General features: G+C 40.2%; 1 long non-coding RNA gene across 1 annotated transcript in view; it reads left to right on the plus strand.

Annotated features, from left to right (window-relative positions):
- Window positions 1–2266, plus strand: part of LOC309334538 — a 31217-nt gene extending 28951 nt beyond the window's left edge. The window contains exon 3 of the long non-coding RNA XR_014153147.1: window positions 1720–2266. This is a non-coding gene — a long non-coding RNA (uncharacterized lncRNA). The remainder of the gene's footprint in view (window positions 1–1719) is intronic.
- Window positions 2267–13222: the final 10956 nt, after the last annotated feature.

Below are 13222 nucleotides of genomic sequence, written 5' to 3' on the forward strand. Positions count from 1 at the left end.
AAGCCGACAGTTCACTTAAATCATTAATCCTCCATTGAAGACGTTTCCACATTTTAATGGACTGCAATTAAACCCAATATTTCTTAATACCAGTGTCAGGTGTTTTTCAGCAATGGCGCAAATGAGTGCTTAGTGCTATAATTCTGCAGAAGAAGGCATTTAGTCTGGGCTCATTTGAACAGCCAAATATAAACACCAGCACATAATTCCATCTGCTTTTTGGCAATTTGTTGTTCCTTTTAGGTTCCCTTTCCCCGTTTGTCTTGTGGACACAGTTTGCAGGAAATGTCAGCCTGCGTGATTGATAGCATAAGATTGGATGTACTGACTTCATGCTTTCATAAAGCAAGACAGCTGTTGGAAGGAACTTTTCCTTCAGGAGCTGGAAAGGTTTAAATTTTCCATCTCTTTGACTAGGGCTTGATGAACAACGGAGTTTTACTAGGCAAGTAAATAAATGTATGGCTAAAGAGGTACTAAGATGGGACTCACTTGGTCTTTAAATAGCAATTAAAGAAAGAAGAAATATATTAGCAACAACAACAACTCTCTCACTTTTGGAATCTGCTTTGAACCTCAAAAGCTGTGCATATGCTCTCTAGAATTCCCTTTACATAGCTGACCCGTGGTCAGTTTTTGCAGATAGAACTCCAGAGCGCATGAGCATGTTCATGTCAGCTGTTGCTTTTGTGTTTACTGGTGTGGCTAGATCACAGCCTAATGCCCTGCATCTGCAGATACCTGCAAGATGATGGTTGCTGCAGCAATGCTTATAAAAGTGCAAAGGATGAACAGGTAAGGCACTGCTGAAGGTGTTTATTACAGGAAGGTATCACTGAAGGTTGTTATATAAAATGGGTTTTCCCACTCCTTTGGAATGTCAACAGGGTGAGGGCTAGGAATTTTGCTAGGCTCTTGGTAGCATTTCTGTATTATGAGTGGAAGGATTATTGAGCTAGGTCAGGCATAGGCAAACTCTGGCCCTCCAGACTACAATTCCCATCATCCCTGACCACTGGTCCTGTTAGCTAGGGATGATGGAAATTGTAGTCCCAAACATCTGGAGGGCCGGAGTTTGCCTATGCCTGATCTAGGTGTTGTTGCTGTGGTGAAATAACAGATGCCTACCACTGAGCAGTTTAGGTTGGCCTAAATGGGCAAGGATCAAATTTAGTTGCTCCTCCAGAAGAATGAGATAGCAGCTCCGAAGACTGGGGGATTGCTGCGCTGATATAAACACAGCTACACCAGCTAAGAGTAGAGCGTAAATTAAGAAACAATTAGTTCGGAGAGCATTTGCTCCTTGCAACACAACCATTTTAGAAGCCCCCAGGACCTTTGTTAAGTATTCAGTGGTCTGTGTTTGAGTCTGGACTAAGGATTCTGAGCCCCTGTGTTCTGATTCAATGCGTGATATCCAATCACAGAACATTTCAGGATTTGGGCCTCTGCCATTGGCCCTTAAACTCTGAATTATGATTCGCAGCTTGGAAGTTTAGACAGCCAATCACGTTGGGAGTGGGGATGGCCCAGGCCTTCAGAAATGTATATAAGCAGTTGCTTTGCCCCTGTTGTCCAGTTCTGTTAGTTCAATAAAGGTTCTTGCTGTTATCACTGGGTCTTGCCTCGTGGGAACCCACCTACACTTCAACCTTTTCTTACAGGAAAGTTGCATGAAGAGCTGTGCTGTCTTCTTGACTCTGCTACTTCTTCACACAGGACACAGCTAAACTACTGAATTTCTTATCACAAGATGCAGTGGCGGCTGACAACCTGCATGGTTTTAAAAGGAGATAAGACAAAATTCATGGAAGATAAAGCTATCAATGGCTACCGTATTACCTCCATCATCGGAGACTGTGTGTCTTGAATACCAGTTGTTGCAGATTGTAAGTGGAAGACGGTTGTTGCTTCTGAACTTCCAATAGGTATCTGGTTGGCCACTGTGAGAACACAATGCTGAACTAGACAGGCCTTTGGTCTGATCCAGCAGGACTTTTCTTGTGTTCTTTTTTGCTTGTTTATGATTGGCTGCTCAAACAAAGCACACCAGGAATACCCTACTTTGAGCCCCTTTCCAACTGAACAAGTTTCTATAAAGATTGTCCCTACATTACCTCACTATCCACAATTCTAAGCAATCCTAAGCCTAGGCAATATATTCAAAGGTATGGTTCATTATAGCAGTTGGCTTTTGCTGCCTATCAATGGTCTGAAGTCAACTACCCAGTCCATTCAGCTGTCTGACAATCCTGGCAGGCTCAGTTAAGAGTGTTAAGCTATTGGGAAATGTTTGTGACCTTTGGTCGTACTGTCAGGCTGAGCACCGGGTGACATTGATTGGCTAGGAGAGTGTAGTGCATGGACATTAGGTAAGCCACTAATGACCAGATGTGAGCTAAGTATTAATTTCATTTTCTCAGACTACTCTTGTTAAAAAACAAAACAAAACTCCACTACAGGCGAAACAATTTGGGTGGAGAAAAAGCCTTTTAAAGAATATGTAAAAAAAGAAAAAAGGGGAAACCATGAAAGGACCTCAGATAATATTGAGAGTAAGAACCAAAGTTAAATCAGACTTATTTAGGGGCAACCCAACCATGGCATTAACTATTCTGTGGGTGGATTCTCAATCGCTTTAAGAGGATATCTGGGTCACTACAATTAGAACTAGTAAACATTTCCATAATTACTAATCATCTGTACCGCTGCTTAGCTCAATCTGAATCCAAACAACAATCTAATCACTTATGAAAATATACAGTTTCGACCCTGCCAATTATCATGATGGTATGGAAATGGAGGAAAGCCAGCTTGTAGTATTTTCATATAACCACTTTACTGCTAGAATATTGAAGGCTTAAAGAACTAAAAAAATGCTTTCATTAAACGAAATGTTTAAGGATTTTGCAGGTCTGAATACTGATCTATCAAGTGAATCAAATTTTCATTTACGAAACTGTAATCTTAAACATAATCAGTGGTATAGAAGCTAGGGGGCCAGGCTGCTTGTTATACTGGGAGATCCATGACTCATCTCTCTACTCTTTTTACTACAGTATTATTATTATTATTACTATATATCTTACTTTTAAATAAGACTGGGGTGTGGAGGGGTGCTAATTTGATTGGAGAAATTCTGGCTGCATTTAACCCTTTCCTCACCACACCATTTTGTCAATCTAAAAAAATTCTAAATGAAGCTCCTCAAGCTAGCTGCTGTTGGCTCACTTTGTATGTGAGGAAGTACCACACCTGTATTTCCTGCGTAACACAGCAGAGAGCAGCTGAGGAGGCAATTCATTAATTTATTAGGCAATTTAATTAATTAATTAGTTAATTATCTTTTATTCATTTTATTCATTTGCAAAGCCCTGAACAACTTAGCTCCAGGGTGCCTCAGGAGATTGCCTGAACCTTTATTATCCCAGCTCAATCACTGAGATAATCTACAGGAGTGTCGTTGCTGGTCATTCCCTGAATTGGTGATCCTCATTTGGCAATAACAAGATCATTGGCCCAGTCCTCTGGAATACTCTGTCAATAAAAATTCAGCCGACATCTTGTGTGCCAACTATGACTTTACTAAATGACTACTTGTTCAGATGGTTGTTTTCCATAAATATTTCCTTATTACAGTGGTACCTCGGGTTACATACGCTTCAGGTTACATACGCTTCAGGTTACAGACTCCGCTAACCCAGAAATATTACCTCGGGTTAAGAACTTTGCTTCAGGATGAGAACAGAAATCGTGCTCCGGCGGTGCAGCGGCAGCAGGAAGCCCCATTAGCTAAAGTGGTGCTTCAGGTTAAGAACAGTTTCAGATAGGACTTTCGGGTTGGCGCCTCCGGCAATGGCAGAATTCCTCTGATCAGGAGGAATTTGCTCCGTGGAAATTAGGGTCTGGCTGCCACGGTGAAGGCGGAGACCCACTAAAATCACAGGCGGGAGAAGCCTGTGAACGTGGGATTCGGCTGGCATCTTTTGCGCCTCCCCTACTTGTGGGGAGACCCGGTTTCGGGGATCCGGAGCGACGTGGGGTGAGCGGCGCGGTGCTTCGAATTGATTGCTTTTTTCACGGAGTGAAGCCGCATTGTTGTTGCCGGAGAGCGCTGACTTTTTCCTGTGGACAATTTGATTCTAAACAACTACCCGTGAGTAGAACGGGAAATTGGATTCTTAAACGTCTTAATTTGGCACCGAAACGGGGAGGCTCTAAACAGGAAGTCCGCCTTCCCCTTTTGTAAATAGATTGAAGCAAAGAGCTTGTAAGCTAAAGTCTTGGAAAGTCCTCTGTAAATGATTAAACTTCCATTGGCTAAAATCATTAACCCCCGCTTGGAAGCAGGAGAAGAGGGGGGAAATTTTGGATCGTGTAAGCCTGCAGGAGAGAGGGAAGAAAGTCAAATTACCACCACTCTGAACCTGGAAACGGGCTGCTAGCAAGACCGACGTTTTGGGAAAGTTCATTGTTGTTGACAGCTAGTTAAATAAGAGAAATACATTGTTTCCATTGTCTCCTTCTGCGTTTAAAAAGGAGTAAAAGTAACTGAAAATTGAAACAAATTTTATTGCTTGAACTGTGCCTAAAAGGATTGATACAAACAGAAATTGTTTCCCTCTAGAGGGAGCCTTTGAAGCTGTTATAGGAGTTGATCTGGGGGGATTTCCAGCTGCAAGATAAAAAATTGTGAGAACCAGGGATTGACCTTGGATTGTTTAAGAATGTCGACAGAAGAAGCCTTAGTGACTGCATTTTGTAAGATAAGTGATTCATTGGAACAGCTCCTCAAGAAGATGGACGTGATGACTATTAAAATTGACAATTTGGGTCAAAAAGTGACTAATTTTGGACAAAAAGTGAATATTTATACAGAAACTATTCAGGAATAGACACAGGAATCTATTTTGATATGGCAAACTGTGGAGAAAGCGAGGGAGAAAGTTGTTGTTGCTGAACCTAATGTAATACAAGTGGAGAGGGAGAGAACCCCAGTTTTACAGAGGCAATTTGATGATTTTAAGTTGTTGCCTTCTATGAGTGAATTCAGAGAAAGTCAGATTTTGAGGATTGGAGCCCTGCTTGGACTGGAGAAGGAAAGTTGGATAGATCCCCTCATGCAGGGATTTACTGACCTTTGGGACCTGGACCTGGGTCAGGAGGAGATTGGAGTTGTGGGGACCTTCAGATTTGGAGGAATTTTGAAACACGTCCTGAAATATCTTTTGGATTTTAGTTTTAACTACGGAGATTTGGCTGACCTGTCAAGAAGGAATAAAAACATTGCTAGGTCGGAGCTTCCCCGAGATCCACTCTTCAGCATCAAAGGAAGGAAATTAAGAACAAGATCAGCAGAAGACAAAGTAAAGTGCATGTATAAATATGAAGAAGACATGCAGAAGGGACTTGGAGAAGAGTTAAGAGCCTCGAACAGAAGATCACCAGGTTGATGGACTATATGGAATTGACGGAAATGACTGGCAGAATCTGAGACCAGGGAGAAGAGACGGTGGAAGAAGATTGGAAAAAGTTTAAAGTTTATTTATAGAAATATTGTAAAATTAATGAGTGTTAGAAAAATGTTGGAATGAAATTATATGGCTTTAGTAGAAATGTTATAAGGAGTTAAGCATAAATAAGTATTATAGTATTAATGGAAAATAAGGTTAAAATAAGGTTAAAATAAGTCAAGATAATTATAAGACAGAAAATAGAGAAAGATGGAAAGGAATTGCTGAAACAATTAATAGAATTGGAATACAAAAAGGGAGGTGAGAGGAGGTCGAGGAAACAAGGGAATGAAGGATAAGACATTGAAATGGTATGATGTATGTTTTTAAACTGTTTTTGTTCTCTTTTGTTTAGTTTAATGTGTTAATGTTGCGTTGTGTATATTGTAATGTATTGTTTTTTCTTTCTTTTTCTTTTTCTTTTTCTTTTTTTCTTTTCTTTTTCTTCTTTCTTTTGTAAGGTTTAAAAGTAATAAATATTATTTAAAAAAAAGAAAAAAGAACAGTTTCAGATAATAAGAACAGACCTCCGGAACGAATTAAGTACTTAAGCTGAGGTACCACTGTACTTAAATTAATGAATGAACTCTGGTCTGTGTCAATTCTAGGGGTAATATATGCTAGCTTTCCTATGCACAGTTAAGCATATCGAGGGAGAAACCTAGTGACTCAGTTGATGGTGGCAGCAGGAGGGATATGAAAGGAAGTCTGGGACAACTGGACATGCTGAGTGACTTGCCTAATAATCTCCAGAGGCCAGGGCCTTGTAGAAGTTCCCTAAGGGCATTTTACCATAGTGGGAATAATTTCTAATTCCCTTGTGCTACAATAGATCCTTCACTTACTATCTTCCCTTGCTGTCTATTTGAACAAGCGTATGCACACAACAGTTTTACACTTCCCTCTCACCACTGGGATTTAGTTACAATAGCAGACCCTCCAAGTGTCCCTATTTTCCAGGGATGTCCTTGAATTAGAGAAGCTGTCCCAGTTTCTGATCTGGTCCTGGAATGTTCCACTTTTCATTAGGATGTCCATATTTTCATTGGAGAAATATTGGAGGGTATGGAGTTCTCCAACCCCCAAGCTGCCTGAAGGCAATCCTGTAGGGAAGTTAATTTGATCTATTGTCTAAGTATTGTTTCATTCCCACACACTAGGTACAATTAACAGTGATCAATAGGGACTTTTAGATAAGAACAGAAATACACATACAGTGAACTAATTCCAGTATGTGCAGTTTGCCTGCAATCTGTTACATATAAAGTTCAATAATTAAAGAAGTTCAAAATGTAGCATTCAAATAAATCTTTTAGTGATGCCTCTCTCAATACACACAATCACAAATGTCTTTTCATAGGAAAAACCTAGCTGTTGTTCAAAGACTCAGGAAAATGAATGTGCCTGAGTTGCATCGTGTTTTAAAACTTAACACTTCTTACTCTTTATGCTGACCTTTTAATATTAGTTGCTATTCCAGCAGACAGAGCAAACTGGACTGGATGTTCCTAAAGCCAATCTTTTAATGGCACAGATGTTTACACAATATTTTATTGCTTATTCTTTATTCATCGGGTCTCAATTCATAATATTGAATTATAAGTAAGAATTATTTATGGGGACAGCTATCGGTTCGCCCTGATTTAAGGTTGCAATAAAAACGGCTCATAAGTCTATACAGACATGAAAGGTATATATCAACAAGTTTTTATGTCACTATATAGCCTTCCGTAAAAAGTTATTTAAAATTTACACAGACAGGATCTAATGCACCTTTTGAAATAATGTTTGGCAGGTGAACAATCCCCCCCCCAAAATGGATGGTTTTCTGGGCTTTAGCTCTGTAGTGAATGTAGTGTAACTCCATTATATTAATATTATTACTTTTGGTTTATTCTAAATCACAGACATGAGTCAAGCCAGTGGAATTCTTTCTACAAGTGGTTCAAAAAGATTAAGAGTATGCATGTAGCAGGTGTTTCTCAGAATATAATAATATTTATTATTTATTCAATTTTTAGTCAGACTCTCATGATCTCCAGGTATCTGACAATAAAACCTCAAATATCATTAAAACAACATCAAGAAAATCAGAGGCGGGGGGGGGGGCAGTTGAGGCCTCAAATACTGTCATAACAATAGGGTGGAGCCATAATTTCACAGCCACTCAACCCCATTACAAAGACCTGGGTGGATGTAGATTAATGAACAGTGATGGCAGTCATACCTAAAAAAGGGGAATTCTATAAATGAGGGCCACTGCAGAGAAGACCCTGTCCCACGTCACTACATGAATGTGATTCACCCAATGTTGGGGCTTTAAGAAGGGTCTCCGCTGCATGTCTGAATACATGGGCATGCTGGTCTTGGGAAATGTTGTGCTTCACTTTATAGGTTAATATTGGCACCTTGAATTGGACTTAATAGCATATAGGCAACCAGCTGCTCAGTATTCATGGGTGGGCAGCACATTCTGCACTAGTTGCAGTTTCTGAACAATCTTCAAGTGTAGCCCCACATAGAGTGGACAATCATTGCATGGGATATTTCCAAAGTAGTAGATTTCCAGAGCATGGATGACTGTGGCAAACCTATCCTGGATCAATAAACTTTTATAGTTGGAAATAGGTACTTCTTGCCACTTACACCACTTGGGCTTCCGGTGACATTGTTAGATCAAGGAGTACTCCCAAGTTCCAGAAGCAGAAAGTAGGATTACCTTTTCCACAGGCAGAAGGTTCAGATTCATTCCAGCCTTTTTCTTCTGCCTGCAGTTGTCTCTGTCTCATGGCTCTGTCTCCATCTGAGCTCTGCTGGCTACTTTTTGTGGCAAGAGATCCATGAAGGTGAGAGGCTGCTTTTGTAGTGTGAAAACAAGGAGGAGTCGGAGTCATTCCACCCTTGACCCTCCAGATCTGCCTTGCCTCTGGCCAGCTTGGCATGGGTCTTCTACTCTGCAGGGAAAAACTCCTGTTTTGGCTTCTTGACCACTCTTGTAATGGTTGTTTGTTACCTTTTTGCCTCTGTACCTCTTCCTTATTTTTGTTTGACTTGTAATTCCCCCCTTCTTCCTTTATTGAAATAAATAAATAAATAAATAAAAATCCCTGGGTGGACACCCTAATCAAATGTGCTGGACAAAACAAAATAAAAAAATTCCTTCCAGTAGCACCTTAAAGACCAACTGAGTTAGTTCTAGGTATGAGCTTTCGTGTGCATGCACACTTCTTCAGATACACTGAAACAGAAGTCACCGGACCTTTCTATATAGTGAGAAGGTGGGGAGGGGTATTACTCAGAAGGGTGGTGGGAATGGGTGATTGGCAGATAGCTGCGATGAGCCTGTTGACGACTCTTAACGACTGCAATAGGTCTAACAGGAAAAAGCAAGGGGTGAAAAGGTGAAAAATGGCTTTGTCATGTATAATGAGATAAGAATCCAATGTCTTTGTTCAAACCAGGTCTCTCCATAGTTTTAAGTTTGGTGATAAGTTGCAATTCAGCAGCTTCTCTTTCCAGTCTATTTCTGAAATTCCTTTGTAATAGAACAGCTACTTTGAGATCTTGTATAGAATGTCCTGGGAGATTGAAGTGTTCTCCTACTGGTTTCTCTGCCTTGTGGTTCCTGATGTCGGATTTATGTCCGTTTATTCTTTGGCGTAAGGTTTGGCCTGTTTGTCCAATATAGAGAGCTGAAGGACACTGTTGGCATTTGATGGCATACACAATGTTAGACGATGAGCAATTAAATAGTCCCGAGATGGTATGTGTGATGTTGTTGGGGCCAGTAATGGTGTTGTCCGGGTGTATGTGGCAGCAAAGTTGGCATCTGGGTTTATTGCAGGCTCTGGTGCCAGTGTCCGTGTTAAGTCTGGTTATAGTATTATTGTGGGTTAGGAGTTGTTTAAGATTGGGGGGCTGTCTGTAGGCAATGAAAGGTCTTCCTCCCAGAGCTTGAGAAAGAGATCTGTCATTGTCCAGGAGAGGTTGTAGATCTCTGATGATGCGTTGTACTGTTTTAACTTGGGAGCTGTATGTGATGACTAGAGGTGTTCTGTTATTTTCTTTTTTGGGTCTGTCTTGCAGCAAGTTCTCTCTGGGTATCAGTCTGGCTCTGTTGATCTGTTGTCTAACTTCATCTGCTGGGTATTTTAGTTCTAAAAAGGTTTGCTGTAGATCTCTTAGGTGAGAGTCTCTGTCTGTAGAATTGGAGCAGATGCGGCTGTAACGTAGTGCCTGGCTATATACAATGGACTGTTTGGTATGTTTGGGATGGTAGCTAGAGGCATGTAGATATGTTTGTCGGTCAGTTGGTTTACGGTATAAGGTGGTGTCTATGCGCCCATCCTGTATTTTTATAGTAGTGTCCAAAAAATGTATTTCTTGCATAGATTGATTCATTGTTAAGTTGATGGTGGGGTGAAAATCATTGAATTTCTGGTGGAAGGTGTCCAGGGTCTGTTGACCATGAGTTGCTGGAATTAATACCTGGATCCAGGTGGTAAACTTGATTACAACAACAACAACAACAACAACAACAACAACAACAACAACAATAATAATAATTTCCTTATACCTCGTCCATCTGACTGGATTGCCCCAGCCACAACAAAAACAAACATTAAAAGCTTCTCAAAACAGGGCTGCCTTCAGATGTCTATGGAAAATTATATAGTTGTTTAACTTACAGGTTTCCTAGTGTGAAAGTATGGAGTGGTACTAAATCCTCCAAGCTATGCTTCTGATGTCTGTCCCAGCAGGACCACTGATTGCCTCCTTCAAGCTCCTTTCTTGCAATGGCAAGTTGGAGTGCCTACCCAGAGATACATCTGGGGAGACTCCTTGGTCTGCTGTTTCAAGTATGTGAGAAAGAATACCTAGTGCTAGACTCTGGCCTGTCTCTTGGAAGTAAATGCTATTACGCTTTTCATGCTATTTTTACATGTATGTTGCCTTTCTTCACTTAACCCACTCAAGCAGAAACTCATACTGCATGTCTAGCCTCTCCTTCAGCTTGGGAAAATGTCAGGAGGAGGCCGTCAGAGAGCCCCTGGAGCTGTAGTTGGAACTAATGCCTAAATATCCTGATGTCTGTACAGATGCACGTGATAGCCTGAAAGGCTTAGTTGAATAGGCTTATAAAAGTATTGAAAGTCCTTGTGGATTTTGGATTTGAACTTGTCCAGCTTTCCACATTGTCACTTTATTTTTTCTACCCCATCACATTCACCGAGACACTTATCTTCCTCCTTCCTCCTTTTGACATCGCATGCCTCAAGGATAACATGCTAGGCAGACAGGTTTTTGTGCTATGCTCTGGCAAGAGAAGTTGTTCCTGGTTGTGATGACAGAGCTATGTGAGCCATAACCATGTTAATACTGGCCGCTGGCGTTTTTATGGACCTTGAAATAATACTTTATTGACAGATGCTTTTCACTCTGCTGCTGCTCCTTTTATTCGCTGGGAATGCTGAAAGCCAATGAGACAGTTACAAAATAAACTATTGTCAATTAACAACCCAATAGGACACAGTTGTTGATTTATCTGTAAAGGCTTTGGCTTGAACATAGAAGTTGGTTATGGATATCAGATTGCACCGTTCTCAGAGAGAACCTGCAAACTACTTTGGTAACAGCCAAAATAGAGCCGACATTCAGTGTGTTCTCGCATTTAATTTGCCCATTTCCTAGTGTAAACAACCAACATGGAGGGTCCTGAAGATGGTGGGTACCGTGGCAGGCAGAGAAGGAGGGAGAGAGTTTAAGCCTTTCCCACCCATCCATAATCGTGACCAAAACATTGTTATACCAGACTCGGCTATGTGCTTTAGGATTGTGGCAAAAGGAAAGAATTAAGCACACCTACCCAGCATTGTCTAAATCCTGCTCCTATATGTACATATTTTGTTCTAAAACCCCCTATTAATTTAAATCATGCATTTAATATCATACATTGTTTCACTCAAACTGGATAGCAGGTTTACACAGTACACAGCTTTAATATTAAGAAGTGGGGAATCTGCAACAAAACATTCTGGTGTCTCCACATATTGGAATGCTCCTGATCAGAGTTCTAGCCAATCTAGAATACGGCAAACCAAAACACAGCCATTCTGTGAAATTTGCACTTCTATGAATTTTGCAATGCAGTTCCCCAGCCTAGTAATGTGTAAGAAAAAGAGGAAATTGTGCCTGGAATGCACACATTTGTTAAAATAGCATACAAAAATTCAACATATTAAAGGAAATTGCTTGGCAAAAATGTCTCTATTGGCCAAAATAGCATAGAAAAGTGTGGATGTCACGAAAGATTTGCACTGAATTTCTGATGAATTTTCAGAAGGACTTTAATAATAATAATAATAATAATAATAATAATAATAATAATGAAAACTGATGTTTAAATATGGAGAACTGAAGAATGGAGAAGCAAGGAACTGAGAGAAACGGAAATGGTCAGATCTGCCCACCCCTACTCATGAGTAAGCATGCTTAGGACTGGAGCCAAAGTACATAGCTGTCAAAACACAAGCCCAAATTTCTGTTGAATGTAAAGCTGTTATTGTTAGTGTCTTCTGACAGGAACAGAGATTATAAAGACTACTTGTTCACATAATGCACACAGCTGGCAGGGTGGGGGGCAGGGGGTTCTCACAATAAAAAGAAAAGCATCGGATCACGGCTGGGATCCTTGTCAGTAAGATACTCAGAGATGGTTAATTGGATATTAATGTGTCAGATTTTCAACAAAATAACAAGAAATTTGCCAAAAAATGAAACTCTGAGGAAACACGCCTCCAAGTTTTACAACAAAGCTTTGTTTAGAATAGGAGTTAAAGCAGCTGAAGATTTATGAGATGTTGACATAACTGATGGCAAAAGGAGTTGGCTTGATGCTCCGGGTGTGAAGGTCCAGATGAGAACATCTGCATTAAGAAGCTAATTTTCTTAAACACACTGATCAAAATATTAATGCTCCATGTAAACACGAGTGCTTTATCTGACAGTGATTTACATTTGGAACGACCTAATCCGGCTATGCAGTGCATCTTTATTCATTACCAGCAGCCTTTACTTAACACTTCATGCCCGCTTGCACAGGTGGACAATCTACTCAGAGTGACTATTGTGTTTATGTTATTTTTTCATAAGCCGGGTTTGAAATTTGTCAAACTGCATCATTGTTTAACTATGTGCCAGTCAAAGGGAAATTGCCAGATGGAGCAGCTTTCCCCTAACCTTGCTCCAGGCAATGAAATTACACATAGGCCACAGTCTTATGTCAAGCCTTTTTTTTTATAAAAAAAAAAAAGGCCGTGAATAGGTATGACTATGTGCATTCACAAAACCTGGCTTTCTTATGCCACTAATTTTATATGAAGGCTCATGCCAATGGTAAATAAAACTTCATGTCCGTCATGTCACTCATTAACTAGGTTCTCATAATTTATGTATTTAAGGCCTGCTTGTTCACCAGGCAATCAAACAGTAAACCATGTTTTATAGGTGTTAGTGTTTATAGAAACTGTAAATAAATGTTAAACAAAAAAATAAAAATCCAGGTTCAGAAAAATGATCAAGCTTAAGTCATTTATCATTGTTCCATATGGAAAAATCTGAAAGCGGCTGGTGCCAAAGCAAATGTTTCTCTGGCTTTTTTCTTCTCAGCTTAAAAAAAACAACTAGATTGTAGAATTTTGTTAGCGTGA

The sequence above is a fragment of the Podarcis erhardii genome (assembly GCF_964252035.2).
Source record: "Podarcis erhardii genome assembly, chromosome: 2".
In the NCBI taxonomy this organism is placed as follows: Eukaryota; Metazoa; Chordata; class Lepidosauria; order Squamata; family Lacertidae; genus Podarcis; species Podarcis erhardii.